Genomic DNA, 15,552 nt, shown 5'->3' on the forward strand with positions numbered 1-15,552 from the left:
TTAAAGGAAGCTTACGCGGGAGTAAATTTACCTGGCACGGAAGTAAGAAGGGGAAAAAACAAAGCGACTGAAACGAGGGAGGGCATTTAAAACTGGACTCAGATAATTGCTGGCTATGGAAGCTTCTACCTTTAATAGCATTTTTCTTAGAAGGAACACCATATTCTCATAGTCATAATACTTCCAAGGATTCCTTGGAACAACAACACTTTTCTCTCAGAAGGAGACCGACCTAAGGCTTAATGAAATACAGGGAGACTCTACAGACATTGGCTCAGCTCCAATGAGAAGGGCGGAGGGTTGAGGGGTCCGGGGGTCATCTAGTCTGACCCCGGTGAGGATTGCGAATTGTCATCTGGTCTCAGCCTCTCTCGTTTTTATCACTCTCCAATGGGGGATGGGAAGCAGGGCATCAGTAAATGATAAGAATGGTCAGGATGGTCTTTCTTTTCCCTACCAGGCGCGTCAGTAGTCTGGAAATCAATAAATAAGAATTATCTGATACGATACGTCCTACAGTTTAGAAACACGTTATATAATATTGATATGGAATTAGGAGAAGCGGGCCAGGCGGCATTTCCCCCACCACACCGGGGAAAAGGCCGAGCGGGTGGCTCTGCGCCTGTTGGGTTTCCGACCACCAGCGCCGCAAGCTTACCTGTCTCGGCCACGCTGTACCAGGCGCAGAGCTCACATGCTGAGGCCGCGTCGCTCAGGGTGGGGGAGTGGAGTCGGTCGGGGACACCAGGTCAAAGGGGTGCTCTAACTGCTAAGCAATACTTCCCCTCCCTTCAAATGAAGCACGTTTACCCTGGTTGGTGCCCAGCGTGTGGTCGAAGGGGGGGGGGGGAGTCGGTGGCGCACACCCAGCCTCCGCCCTGCCCTGGGTGCCACCGGTACCCAGACGTGCTGATGTCCTCCCAGCCGCAGGTGGTGCCTTCAAAGTTGAGGGCCAAGGCGGCGCCCGGTGGTGCCAACCCATTCCGGTAGCCTGGAAGGAGAAGGAATCAGGCGCCCTGAGCAAGCTACAGTTCCCAGCATTCTGGGCACTAAGTGCCCTTAGGATACCCCTGTTCCCCCCATGAGCTACAGTTCCCAGAGTTCTCTAAGAAGAGAAATGGGCTTGGGAACTGTAGTTCTGTCAAGGGAATCGCAACCCTCAATGCCCAGAGCAAGCAATCATTTCCAGGGTGCTTTGGGGGACATTGTGGGAACTGTAGTTTGTTCAGTTTCCCAAGGAGACCCTCTCAGAGCTACAACTCCCAGCGTTCAATTGGAAAGGCTGTGCTGAATATTCTCCTCCCATAGGAAACTACAGTTCCCAGGGTGCTTTGAGGGATGCTAAGATGGGTTAAATCACTCTCTAAGAGGGGAATCGAGGAACGTCTCCCCGATTCCTTTGGCCTTCAAAGTGCCATTTAAGCCTTTAGCCTTCAAAGTGCCATTTAAGAGTGCAGCATCTAGCTGTGCTGTGGACACAAAGGTTGTGAGGTTGAGCCCCGTAAGGGACACCTGCAAATTCCTGCCTTGTAGCAGGTTGGACTAGATGACCCTTGGGGTCCCTTCCCAATATATACTCACCCACCATCTTTGGAAAGTGCTTCAGAAAGAAGAGAAATAGCATTCCTTTAAGTTAGTTGCGGTTGTCGGCATGCAGAGGGTCGCAAGGCCAGCTGGGTAGCCCCAGTTGGGTCGTCTCCTTCCAGCCGTCCCGCTGCGAAGACCCATCTGCCTCTGCTCCGATGTGCTTCAATAACATGATGAAGATTTCAGGGGAAAAGACACCAGCACTCAAAAGATTTTATAAATGCCTTAAAAAAATGTATAAATGTAGTTTTTCGGGTGGAAAAACTAGGTTTAGGAAACCTACATTTTCAGCGTTAGGGCATGATGCAATCAAAAGGTTTCGATGGTGAAAATTATTGCAAAGAAATGTTCTTTCTCAATAAAGAATACAATTTATGGGTCTCTTATGTAGTGTAACAACTACAACACTACAACACTACAAATGTAGTGCTTTTTGGACATTGTGCTGGGTACAACTTTCCTACAATCCATAGCTGTAAAAGAAAAAATTAATGAAACAAAGTTCATCTTAAACTCTAAAATAATATTGGTTATTACGGGGTTGTTGTTTTTCAAAAATGCACATTTGTTTTTCAGTTTGGGGCATCTAAAACTATGAAAATTGGCTTATATAGTTTGAGTTTCTGACACTGCTCAACTGCATACTTAATAAAACGTTGATGCAAAACAAATGAACTTAGTGGTTAACACTGAAGCCTATCTCTTTCTCTAGAATGCGTATGATTGGCGTTTGCACTGCCTCGCTTGGTTCTCTTGGCCTGGTGCATTTTTTTGGGCTTGGCCTGGTCATGGAGTATTGCAGTTGCTCTGGGCATTTACATTGGCATTGGTGGCTGGCCATTGCTCCGGATCATCTTTAAAACAGCCTTGAGAGATCTTCTGTAAGTACCACTTCCTCTTGCATTGTAATGTGCTAGTTTGTTGTTTACATCAATCAGGGGTGGCCAATTTGTGGCCCAGATCTGGCCCCTCATGCCATGAGAAGTGGCTCACCAGCCCTGAGCAGCTTTATTTCCTGATCTGATCAGGAAATAATCAAACAAAAGCGCACATAGAGGGTTGGGTTGGGGTTGGAGTTTCCTTGTTAAAGGAAGCTTACGCGGGAGTAAATTTACCTGGCACGGAAGTAAGAAGGGGAAAAAACAAAGCGACTGAAACGAGGGAGGGCATTTAAAACTGGACTCAGATAATTGCTGGCTATGGAAGCTTCTACCTTTAATAGCATTTTTCTTAGAAGGAACACCATATTCTCATAGTCATAATACTTCCAAGGATTCCTTGGAACAACAACACTTTTCTCTCAGAAGGAGACCGACCTAAGGCTTAATGAAATACAGGGAGACTCTACAGACATTGGCTCAGCTCCAATGAGAAGGGCGGAGGGTTGAGGGGTCCGGGGGTCATCTAGTCTGACCCCGGTGAGGATTGCGAATTGTCATCTGGTCTCAGCCTCTCTCGTTTTTATCACTCTCCAATGGGGGATGGGAAGCAGGGCATCAGTAAATGATAAGAATGGTCAGGATGGTCTTTCTTTTCCCTACCAGGCGCGTCAGTAGTCTGGAAATCAATAAATAAGAATTATCTGATACGATACGTCCTACAGTTTAGAAACACGTTATATAATATTGATATGGAATTAGGAGAAGCGGGCCAGGCGGCATTTCCCCCACCACACCGGGGAAAAGGCCGAGCGGGTGGCTCTGCGCCTGTTGGGTTTCCGACCACCAGCGCCCCAAGCTTACCTGTCTCAGCCACGCTGTACCAGGCGCAGAGCTCACATGCTGAGGCCGCGTCGCTCAGGGTGGGGGAGTGGAGTCGGTCGGGGGCACCAGGTCAAAGGGGTGCTCTAACTGCTAAGCAATACTTCCCCTCCCTTCAAATGAAGCACGTTTACCCTGGTTGGTGCCCAGCGTGTGGTCGAGGGGGGGGGAGTCGGCGGCGCACACCCAGCCTCCGCCCTGCCCTGGGTGCCACCGGTACCCAGACGTGCTGATGTCCTCCCAGCCGCAGGTGGTGCCTTCAAAGTTGAGGGCCAAGGCGGCGCCCGGCGGTGCCAACCCATTCCGGTAGCCTGGAAGGAGAAGGAATCAGGCGCCCTGAGCAAGCTACAGTTCCCAGCATTCTGGGCACTGTGCCCTTAGGAGACCCCTGTTCCCCGCATGAGCTACAGTTCCCAGAGTTCTCTAAGAAGAGAAATGGGCTTGGGAACTGTAGTTCTGTCAAGGGAATCGCAACCCTCAATGCCCAGAGCAAGCAATCATTTCCAGGGTGCTTTGGGGGACATTGTGGGAACTGTAGTTTGTTCAGTTTCCCAAGGAGACCCTCTCAGAGCTACAACTCCCAGCGTTCGATTGGAAAGGCTGTGCTGAATATTCTCCTCCCGTAGGAAACTACAGTTCCCAGGGTGCTTTGAGGGATGCTAAGATGTGTTATCTGCAACTTACCTGCAGGGCGAGGCGGGCCAAAAGCCGGCGGGGCGGAGGCAGAAACCAGGACTTTGGCCCCTGCACCCCAAAAGACGTGGGACTCCCCTGGCACCCCAGGCGCCTCTTCTGCTCTGGCGGAGCCTCCTGGGCCAGAGGCAGTCTACCTGGGCTGCTCCTGAGGGAGCTTGGAAGCAGCGCTCAGGGAAACGCTGCGAGGAGGAGGAGAATAAGGAGAAGGCGAATAATGAGGATAATCATTAATAATAATTAGGCGAAACCAGGCCCCTCAGGCACTGTTGGGGATGGGGGGGCCCTCCGGCCTTCCTTCTCCGCAGGGACCCCCAACGATGGGCCCACCTAACGAGGGAGACCAGCACCACCCAACGGTCAGGCCAGGCCCCGCTGCCCTCAACCAACATGGCGGCGATGGTGAGTCTTCTGCCCTTTCTTCCCCCAGCAACAATCACAAGCAGCCCCAGCAACACTCAAAATCTCGGCAGCAATAGGTTGGCCTTTTGGCCAATCACAGGTCGGGCTGTGGGCGGAGCCAGCCATTTGCCGCTTTTTCTCTACACCTGTTTTCTCCTCAGTGTTTCTCACACGCGAAGGAAGCTGGTAAGTTTTGTCGTGTTTTTAATATTGTATTCTGTTGGCTGGGGAATCGTAATAAATTATTATTATCATTACTTTTTAAATTACTACTTTTTAGTTATTATAATAAAAGGCTTAGTGGAGTTTGTAATATATATTATTTTGTCGCGTTTTTAATATTCTGTTGGGAGCAGCCCACAGTGGCTGGGGAAGGATAATAAATTATGATTATCATTAATGTTTAAATTGTTATCATTATTATAATTGTTATTCTTATAAAAGGGTTAGGGAAGTTTGTAGTATATTATGTTTTATCGTTTTTTTAAATATTCTGTTGGTGGCTGGGAAATAGTAATAAATTATCATTATCATTAAATGTTAAATTATTATTATTATTATTATTATTATTATAAATCACACCCACCCAAGTGGGACATGGCCTCTTCCCCCCTAAGCCTTAACAGTATAGTATTTTTATTTATTTGAATTGGGGCGGGGAAGCTCCCCTTGGCTACAGCAACTCCAGAGTAACTGGCTGTGAGTTCAGATCTCCATTGCTTTCCCCCTCAGGCCGCCTTTGTGAGCCTAACCAAGGGTGACCAAGCAGTGTATTGAAAACTGTATCTGAAACAATATAGTGAAAAAACTGTATCTGAAACAAAGTATTGTTCAGATGAAGCACTTCTTTAAGCAGTGGTTTTGTAACCAGGCACCATATTTTTCGCTCCATAAGACGCACCTGACCATAAAGACACACCTAGTTTTTAGAGGGGGAATACAAGAAAAAAATATTCTTTAAAGGGAGCGCTGAGCAGAGCCTGTATGCATCCCGGAGCGTGTGTGCGGCGCTTGCAGGCGTTTCCCCGAGGAGGGAGAACAGCAGCCCGTCACTGACGGATGAACCACTTTTTAAAGCAGTGTTTTTGTAACCAGGCACCATATTTTTCGCTCCATAAGACGCACCTGACCATTATACGACTAACTGGAGAAATGTGTTTTTCCCCCAAGAGCCGCACACACGCTCTGTGCAGCTCTTTAAAGGAAACACGGCTCTTGGGGGCTTTTCTGGTAGGTGGGGGGAGGGACTGATGGGCTGCCCTCTGTCCCTTCCCCCACCTCCCGGAAAAGCCAGCAAGAGCCACACGCTCTTTCAAGAGCCACGCGGACTTTCTTCCAGTTAGTCGTATGATGGCTCATAGGGAAGAGAGTCTCCTTTCCCACTTTATTATTTCTTTCACTACTATCTGTGCTTGACATATTGTATGTCTCCTTTTACGTGGACCCCCCCTTTCCCTTCTTGTGAAAATAATCGACCCTACTGATATTTCTTATGTCTGTATGGGCTCTGTTGAATTCCTGCTCTGAAAAGGAGGAGGAGGAAGCTTCGCCTGATGAAGGGAGAAGAGGAGGTAGAGGAAAAGTCAGCTGCAGGCATGAAGGTAAAAGAGAAAAAATATAAATAGAAATTGACATATAACACTTAAGAACATTTTTAAACAACCCCAGTCCTGATACAACACCGCCCCGCCCCCCTAACCAGCACAGTACAGTACGGTAAAAATACAGTAAAGTATTTTTATTTATTTGATTGGGGTAGGGCAGCACCTTCTGGCTTCACCCATGTTAGTGAGGTTTGTCTCCTTTTTCCTTTTCTTGTTAGGCTATCTAAAGGTGACAAAGCAATGTGTTGAAAACTTAATTTCTTCCGCTGAACCATTGCTTTAACCAAGTAATTACTCAAGACACCAATTCTTTCACCTATCGATATATCCACATAATCCAAGCGGAGATTAATCAGCATCGAAAAGTGGTACGCTTGCACGTTACATCTTAAGATAAATGTTTTGGAAATGGCATAAAATTTAAAAAGATAATTAATTTGCAAGCAAATAATTGAATGCCCGGTGAATTAGATAGGCAGTGAGCTGGCTAATTTGTCTAATGGAGCATCCAAAATCCCAGTTTGGGTCTAGAAGACCCAGTTTGCTCCCTCCCCCCCCAGCCTTAATGGCAACCCGCCGTTGCTTTCTGTTTGATTTTTTTAACAGATACTCTGAATTGAACACCACAAGAATAAATGGGGATCAGCCCCTGCTGTAGTGGCCAGCACTAAAAGCCATTTGAGTAATTCAGATTAATAAAGTAGGAATAATTAATATTTACAAACCAGCAACTTCACAGCAGTTTTGGACACTTGCAGCAGCTTGCAATGTTAAGAGAGGTGCTCTAAATAAAAGCACTTTCTACATTTATGAGCCTTCAGAGTAGGCTCATGTTTTTTCCTTTGCCTGGAGGTAGAAATGTTATTAGCATATGTGCAATCACCCCGAGAACTTTAGGCAGCACTTCCTCTGCTCTCAGTCAGCAAAAGGGGATGGCAAGGGGTGCTTCATGGCGTAACTTAACTTGCAGCTGCAGGAGAAGTGTGGATCCCTCAGCCATACCTAAACAGCCTTCAAAGTGCCATTTAAGAGTGCAGCATCTAGCTGTGCTGTGGACACAAAGGTTGTGAGGTTGATCCCCGTAAGGGACACCTGCAAATTCCTGCCTTGTAGCAGGTTGGACTAGATGACCCTTGGGGTCCCTTCCCAATATATACTCACCCACCATCTTTGGAAAGTGCTTCAGAAAGAAGAGAAATAGCATTCCTTTAAGTTAGTTGCAGTTGTCGGCATGCAGAGGGTCGCAAGGCCAGCTGGGTAGCCCCAGTTGGGTCGTCTCCTTCCAGCCGTCCCGCTGCGAAGACCCATCTGCCTCTGCTCCGATGTGCTTCAATAACATGATGAAGATTTCAGGGGAAAAGACACCAGCACTCAAAAGATTTTATAAATGCCTAAAAAAAAATGTATAAATGTAGTTTTTTGGGTGGAAAAACTAGGTTTAGGAAACCTACATTTTCAGCGTTAGGGCATGATGCAATCAAAAGGTTTCGATGGTGAAAATTATTGCAAAGAAATGTTCTTTCTCAATAAAGAATACAATTTATGGGTCTCTTATGTAGTGTAACAACTACAACACTACAAATGTAGTGCTTTTTGGACATTGTGCTGGGTACAACTTTCCTACAATCCATAGCTGTAAAAGAAAAAATTAATGAAACAAAGTTCATCTTAAAATCTAAAATAATATTGGTTATTACGGGGTTGTTGTTTTTCAAAAATGCACATTTGTTTTTCAGTTTGGGGCATCTAAAACTATGAAAATTGGCTTATATAGTTTGAGTTTCTGACACTGCTCAACTGCATACTTAATAAAACGTTGATGCAAAACAAATGAACTTAGTGGTTAACACTGAAGCCTATCTCTTTCTCTAGAATGCGTATGATTGGCGTTTGCACTGCCTCGCTTGGTTCTCTTGGCCTGGTGCATTTTTTTGGGCTTGGCCTGGTCATGGAGTATTGCAGTTGCTCTGGGCATTTACATTGGCATTGGTGGCTGGCCATTGCTCCGGATCATCTTTAAAACAGCCTTGAGAGATCTTCTGTAAGTACCACTTCCTCTTGCATTGTAATGTGCTAGTTTGTTGTTTACATCAATCAGGGGTGGCCAATTTGTGGCCCAGATCTGGCCCCTCATGCCATGAGAAGTGGCTCACCAGCCCTGAGCAGCTTTATTTCCTGATCTGATCTGGAAATAATCAAACAAAAGCGCACATAGAGGGTTGGGTTGGGGTTGGAGTTTCCTTGTTAAAGGAAGCTTACGCGGGAGTAAATTTACCTGGCACGGAAGTAAGAAGGGGAAAAAACAAAGCGACTGAAACGAGGGAGGGCATTTAAAACTGGACTCAGATAATTGCTGGCTATGGAAGCTTCTACCTTTAATAGCATTTTTCTTAGAAGGAACACCATATTCTCATAGTCATAATACTTCCAAGGATTCCTTGGAACAACAACACTTTTCTCTCAGAAGGAGACCGACCTAAGGCTTAATGAAATACAGGGAGACTCTACAGACATTGGCTCAGCTCCAATGAGAAGGGCGGAGGGTTGAGGGGTCCGGGGGTCATCTAGTCTGACCCCGGTGAGGATTGCGAATTGTCATCTGGTCTCAGCCTCTCTCGTTTTTATCACTCTCCAATGGGGGATGGGAAGCAGGGCATCAGTAAATGATAAGAATGGTCAGGATGGTCTTTCTTTTCCCTACCAGGCGCGTCAGTAGTCTGGAAATCAATAAATAAGAATTATCTGATACGATACGTCCTACAGTTTAGAAACACGTTATATAATATTGATATGGAATTAGGAGAAGCGGGCCAGGCGGCATTTCCCCCACCACACCGGGGAAAAGGCCGAGCGGGTGGCTCTGCGCCTGTTGGGTTTCCGACCACCAGCGCCCCAAGCTTACCTGTCTCGGCCACGCTGTACCAGGCGCAGAGCTCACATGCTGAGGCCGCGTCGCTCAGGGTGGGGGAGTGGAGTCGGTCGGGGGCACCAGGTCAAAGGGGTGCTCTAACTGCTAAGCAATACTTCCCCTCCCTTCAAATGAAGCACGTTTACCCTGGTTGGTGCCCAGCGTGTGGTCAAGGGGGGGGGGGAGTCGGCGGCGCACACCCAGCCTCCGCCCCGCCCCGGGCGCCACCGATACCTAGACGTGCTGATGTCCTCCCAGCCGCAGGTGGTGCCTTCAAAGTTGAGGGCCAAGGCGGCGCCCGGTGGTGCCAACCCATTCCGGTAGCCTGGAAGGAGAAGGAATCAGGCACCCTGAGCAAGCTACAGTTCCCAGCATTCTGGGCACTAAGTGCCCTTAGGATACCCCTGTTCCCCCCATGAGCTACAGTTCCCAGAGTTCTCTAAGAAGAGAAATGGGCTTGGGAACTGTAGTTCTGTCAAGGGAATCGCAACCCTCAATGCCCAGAGCAAGCAATCATTTCCAGGGTGCTTTGGGGGACATTGTGGGAACTGTAGTTTGTTCAGTTTCCCAAGGAGACCCTCTCAGAGCTACAACTCCCAGCGTTCAATTGGAAAGGCTGTGCTGAATATTCTCCTCCCATAGGAAACTACAGTTCCCAGGGTGCTTTGAGGGATGCTAAGATGGGTTAAATCACTCTCTAAGAGGGGAATCGAGGAACGTCTCCCCGATTCCTTTGGCCTTCAAAGTGCCATTTAAGCCTTTAGCCTTCAAAGTGCCATTTAAGAGTGCAGCATCTAGCTGTGCTGTGGACACAAAGGTTGTGAGGTTGAGCCCCGTAAGGGACACCTGCAAATTCCTGCCTTGTAGCAGGTTGGACTAGATGACCCTTGGGGTCCCTTCCCAATATATACTCACCCACCATCTTTGGAAAGTGCTTCAGAAAGAAGAGAAATAGCATTCCTTTAAGTTAGTTGCAGTTGTCGGCATGCAGAGGGTCGCAAGGCCAGCTGGGTAGCCCCAGTTGGGTCGTCTCCTTCCAGCCGTCCCGCTGCGAAGACCCATCTGCCTCTGCTCCGATGTGCTTCAATAACATGATGAAGATTTCAGGGGAAAAGACACCAGCACTCAAAAGATTTTATAAATGCCTTAAAAAAATGTATAAATGTAGTTTTTCGGGTGGAAAAACTAGGTTTAGGAAACCTACATTTTCAGCGTTAGGGCATGATGCAATCAAAAGGTTTCGATGGTGAAAATTATTGCAAAGAAATGTTCTTTCTCAATAAAGAATACAATTTATGGGTCTCTTATGTAGTGTAACAACAACAACACTACAACACTACAAATGTAGTGCTTTTTGGACATTGTGCTGGGTACAACTTTCCTACAATCCATAGCTGTAAAAGAAAAAATTAATGAAACAAAGTTCATCTTAAAATCTAAAATAATATTGGTTATTATGGGGTTGTTGTTTTTCAAAAATGCACATTTGTTTTTCAGTTTGGGGCATCTAAAACTATGAAAATTGGCTTATATAGTTTGAGTTTCTGACACTGCTCAACTGCATACTTAATAAAACGTTGATGCAAAACAAATGAACTTAGTGGTTAACACTGAAGCCTATCTCTTTCTCTAGAATGCGTATGATTGGCGTTTGCACTGCCTCGCTTGGTTCTCTTGGCCTGGTGCATTTTTTTGGGCTTGGCCTGGTCATGGAGTATTGCAGTTGCTCTGGGCATTTACATTGGCATTGGTGGCTGGCCATTGCTCCGGATCATCTTTAAAACAGCCTTGAGAGATCTTCTGTAAGTACCACTTCCTCTTGCATTGTAATGTGCTAGTTTGTTGTTTACATCAATCAGGGGTGGCCAATTTGTGGCCCAGATCTGGCCCCTCATGCCATGAGAAGTGGCTCACCAGCCCTGAGCAGCTTTATTTCCTGATCTGATCAGGAAATAATCAAACAAAAGCGCACATAGAGGGTTGGGTTGGGGTTGGAGTTTCCTTGTTAAAGGAAGCTTACGCGGGAGTAAATTTACCTGGCACGGAAGTAAGAAGGGGAAAAAACAAAGCGACTGAAACGAGGGAGGGCATTTAAAACTGGACTCAGATAATTGCTGGCTATGGAAGCTTCTACCTTTAATAGCATTTTTCTTAGAAGGAACACCATATTCTCATAGTCATAATACTTCCAAGGATTCCTTGGAACAACAACACTTTTCTCTCAGAAGGAGACCGACCTAAGGCTTAATGAAATACAGGGAGACTCTACAGACATTGGCTCAGCTCCAATGAGAAGGGCGGAGGGTTGAGGGGTCCGGGGGTCATCTAGTCTGACCCCGGTGAGGATTGCGAATTGTCATCTGGTCTCAGCCTCTCTCGTTTTTATCACTCTCCAATGGGGGATGGGAAGCAGGGCATCAGTAAATGATAAGAATGGTCAGGATGGTCTTTCTTTTCCCTACCAGGCGCGTCAGTAGTCTGGAAATCAATAAATAAGAATTATCTGATACGATACGTCCTACAGTTTAGAAACACGTTATATAATATTGATATGGAATTAGGAGAAGCGGGCCAGGCGGCATTTCCCCCACCACACCGGGGAAAAGGCCGAGCGGGTGGCTCTGCGCCTGTTGGGTTTCCGACCACCAGCGCCCCAAGCTTACCTGTCTCGGCCACGCTGTACCAGGCGCAGAGCTCACATGCTGAGGCCGCGTCGCTCAGGGTGGGGGAGTGGAGTCGGTCGGGGGCACCAGGTCAAAGGGGTGCTCTCACTGCTAAGCAATACTTCCCCTCCCTTCAAATGAAGCACGTTTACCCTGGTTGGTGCCCAGCGTGTGGTCAAGGGGGGGGGGGGAGTCGGCGGCGCACACCCAGCCTCCGCCCCGCCCCGGGCGCCACCGGTACCTAGACGTGCTGATGTCCTCCCAGCCGCAGGTGGTGCCTTCAAAGTTGAGGGCCAAGGCGGCGCCCGGTGGTGCCAACCCATTCCGGTAGCCTGGAAGGAGAAGGAATCAGGCGCCCTGAGCAAGCTACAGTTCCCAGCATTCTGGGCACTGTGCCCTTAGGAGACCCCTGTTCCCCGCATGAGCTACAGTTCCCAGAGTTCTCTAAGAAGAGAAATGGGCTTGGGAACTGTAGTTCTGTCAAGGGAATCGCAACCCTCAATGCCCAGAGCAAGCAATCATTTCCAGGGTGCTTTGGGGGACATTGTGGGAACTGTAGTTTGTTCAGTTTCCCAAGGAGACCCTCTCAGAGCTACAACTCCCAGCGTTCGATTGGAAAGGCTGTGCTGAATATTCTCCTCCCGTAGGAAACTACAGTTCCCAGGGTGCTTTGAGGGATGCTAAGATGTGTTATCTGCAACTTACCTGCAGGGCGAGGCGGGCCAAAAGCCGGCGGGGCGGAGGCAGAAACCAGGACTTTGGCCCCTGCACCCCAAAAGACGTGGGACTCCCCTGGCACCCCAGGCGCCTCTTCTGCTCTGGCGGAGCCTCCTGGGCCAGAGGCAGTCTACCTGGGCTGCTCCTGAGGGAGCTTGGAAGCAGCGCTCAGGGAAACGCTGCGAGGAGGAGGAGAATAAGGAGAAGGCGAATAATGAGGATAATCATTAATAATAATTAGGCGAAACCAGGCCCCTCAGGCACTGTTGGGGATGGGGGGGCCCTCCGGCCTTCCTTCTCCGCAGGGACCCCCAACGATGGGCCCACCTAACGAGGGAGACCAGCACCACCCAACGGTCAGGCCAGGCCCCGCTGCCCTCAACCAACATGGCGGCGATGGTGAGTCTTCTGCCCTTTCTTCCCCCAGCAACAATCACAAGCAGCCCCAGCAACACTCAAAATCTCGGCAGCAATAGGTTGGCCTTTTGGCCAATCACAGGTCGGGCTGTGGGCGGAGCCAGCCATTTGCCGCTTTTTCTCTACACCTGTTTTCTCCTCAGTGTTTCTCACACGCGAAGGAAGCTGGTAAGTTTTGTCGTGTTTTTAATATTGTATTCTGTTGGCTGGGGAATCGTAATAAATTATTATTATCATTACTTTTTAAATTACTACTTTTTAGTTATTATAATAAAAGGCTTAGTGGAGTTTGTAATATATATTATTTTGTCGCGTTTTTAATATTCTGTTGGGAGCAGCCCACAGTGGCTGGGGAAGGATAATAAATTATGATTATCATTAATGTTTAAATTGTTATCATTATTATAATTGTTATTCTTATAAAAGGGTTAGGGAAGTTTGTAGTATATTATGTTTTATCGTTTTTTTAAATATTCTGTTGGTGGCTGGGAAATAGTAATAAATTATCATTATCATTAAATGTTAAATTATTATTATTATTATTATTATTATTATTATTATTATAAATCACACCCACCCAAGTGGGACATGGCCTCTTCCCCCCTAAGCCTTAACAGTATAGTATTTTTATTTATTTGAATTGGGGCGGGGAAGCTCCCCTTGGCTACAGCAACTCCAGAGTAACTGGCTGTGAGTTCAGATCTCCATTGCTTTCCCCCTCAGGCCGCCTTTGTGAGCCTAACCAAGGGTGACCAAGCAGTGTATTGAAAACTGTATCTGAAACAATATAGTGAAAAAACTGTATCTGAAACAAAGTATTGTTCAGATGAAGCACTTCTTTAAGCAGTGGTTTTGTAACCAGGCACCATATTTTTCGCTCCATAAGACGCACCTGACCATAAAGACACACCTAGTTTTTAGAGGGGGAATACAAGAAAAAAATATTCTTTAAAGGGAGCGCTGAGCAGAGCCTGTATGCATCCCGGAGCGTGTGTGCGGCGCTTGCAGGCGTTTCCCCGAGGAGGGAGAACAGCAGCCCGTCACTGACGGATGAACCACTTTTTAAAGCAGTGTTTTTGTAACCAGGCACCATATTTTTCGCTCCATAAGACGCACCTGACCATTATACGACTAACTGGAGAAATGTGTTTTTCCCCCAAGAGCCGCACACACGCTCTGTGCAGCTCTTTAAAGGAAACACGGCTCTTGGGGGCTTTTCTGGTAGGTGGGGGGAGGGACTGATGGGCTGCCCTCTGTCCCTTCCCCCACCTCCCGGAAAAGCCAGCAAGAGCCACACGCTCTTTCAAGAGCCACGCGGACTTTCTTCCAGTTAGTCGTATGATGGCTCATAGGGAAGAGAGTCTCCTTTCCCACTTTATTATTTCTTTCACTACTATCTGTGCTTGACATATTGTATGTCTCCTTTTACGTGGACCCCCCCTTTCCCTTCTTGTGAAAATAATCGACCCTACTGATATTTCTTATGTCTGTATGGGCTCTGTTGAATTCCTGCTCTGAAAAGGAGGAGGAGGAAGCTTCGCCTGATGAAGGGAGAAGAGGAGGTAGAGGAAAAGTCAGCTGCAGGCATGAAGGTAAAAGAGAAAAAATATAAATAGAAATTGACATATAACACTTAAGAACATTTTTAAACAACCCCAGTCCTGATATAACACCGCCCCGCCCCCCTAACCAGCACAGTACAGTACGGTAAAAATACAGTAAAGTATTTTTATTTATTTGATTGGGGTAGGGCAGCACCTTCTGGCTTCACCCATGTTAGTGAGGTTTGTCTCCTTTTTCCTTTTCTTGTTAGGCTATCTAAAGGTGACAAAGCAATGTGTTGAAAACTTAATTTCTTCCGCTGAACCATTGCTTTAACCAAGTAATTACTCAAGACACCAATTCTTTCACCTATCGATATATCCACATAATCCAAGCGGAGATTAATCAGCATCGAAAAGTGGTACGCTTGCACGTTACATCTTAAGATAAATGTTTTGGAAATGGCATAAAATTTAAAAAGATAATTAATTTGCAAGCAAATAATTGAATGCCCGGTGAATTAGATAGGCAGTGAGCTGGCTAATTTGTCTAATGGAGCATCCAAAATCCCAGTTTGGGTCTAGAAGACCCAGTTTGCTCCCTCCCCCCCCAGCCTTAATGGCAACCCGCCGTTGCTTTCTGTTTGATTTTTTTAACAGATACTCTGAATTGAACACCACAAGAATAAATGGGGATCAGCCCCTGCTGTAGTGGCCAGCACTAAAAGCCATTTGAGTAATTCAGATTAATAAAGTAGGAATAATTAATATTTACAAACCAGCAACTTCACAGCAGTTTTGGACACTTGCAGCAGCTTGCAATGTTAAGAGAGGTGCTCTAAATAAAAGCACTTTCTACATTTATGAGCCTTCAGAGTAGGCTCATGTTTTTTCCTTTGCCTGGAGGTAGAAATGTTATTAGCATATGTGCAATCACCCCGAGAACTTTAGGCAGCACTTCCTCTGCTCTCAGTCAGCAAAAGGGGATGGCAAGGGGTGCTTCATGGCGTAACTTAACTTGCAGCTGCAGGAGAAGTGTGGATCCCTCAGCCATACCTAAACAGCCTTCAAAGTGCCATTGAAGAGTGCAGCATCTAGCTGTGCTGTGGACACAAAGGTTGTGAGGTTGATCCCCGTAAGGGACACCTGCAAATTCCTGCCTTGTAGCAGGTTGGACTAGATGACCCTTGGGGTCCCTTCCCAATATATACTCACCCACCATCTTTGGAAAGTGCTTCAGAAAGAAGAGAAATAGCATTC

Source organism: Podarcis liolepis (assembly GCF_965112155.1).
Source record: "Podarcis liolepis genome assembly, chromosome: 18".
NCBI classification, from domain to species: Eukaryota; Metazoa; Chordata; class Lepidosauria; order Squamata; family Lacertidae; genus Podarcis; species Podarcis liolepis.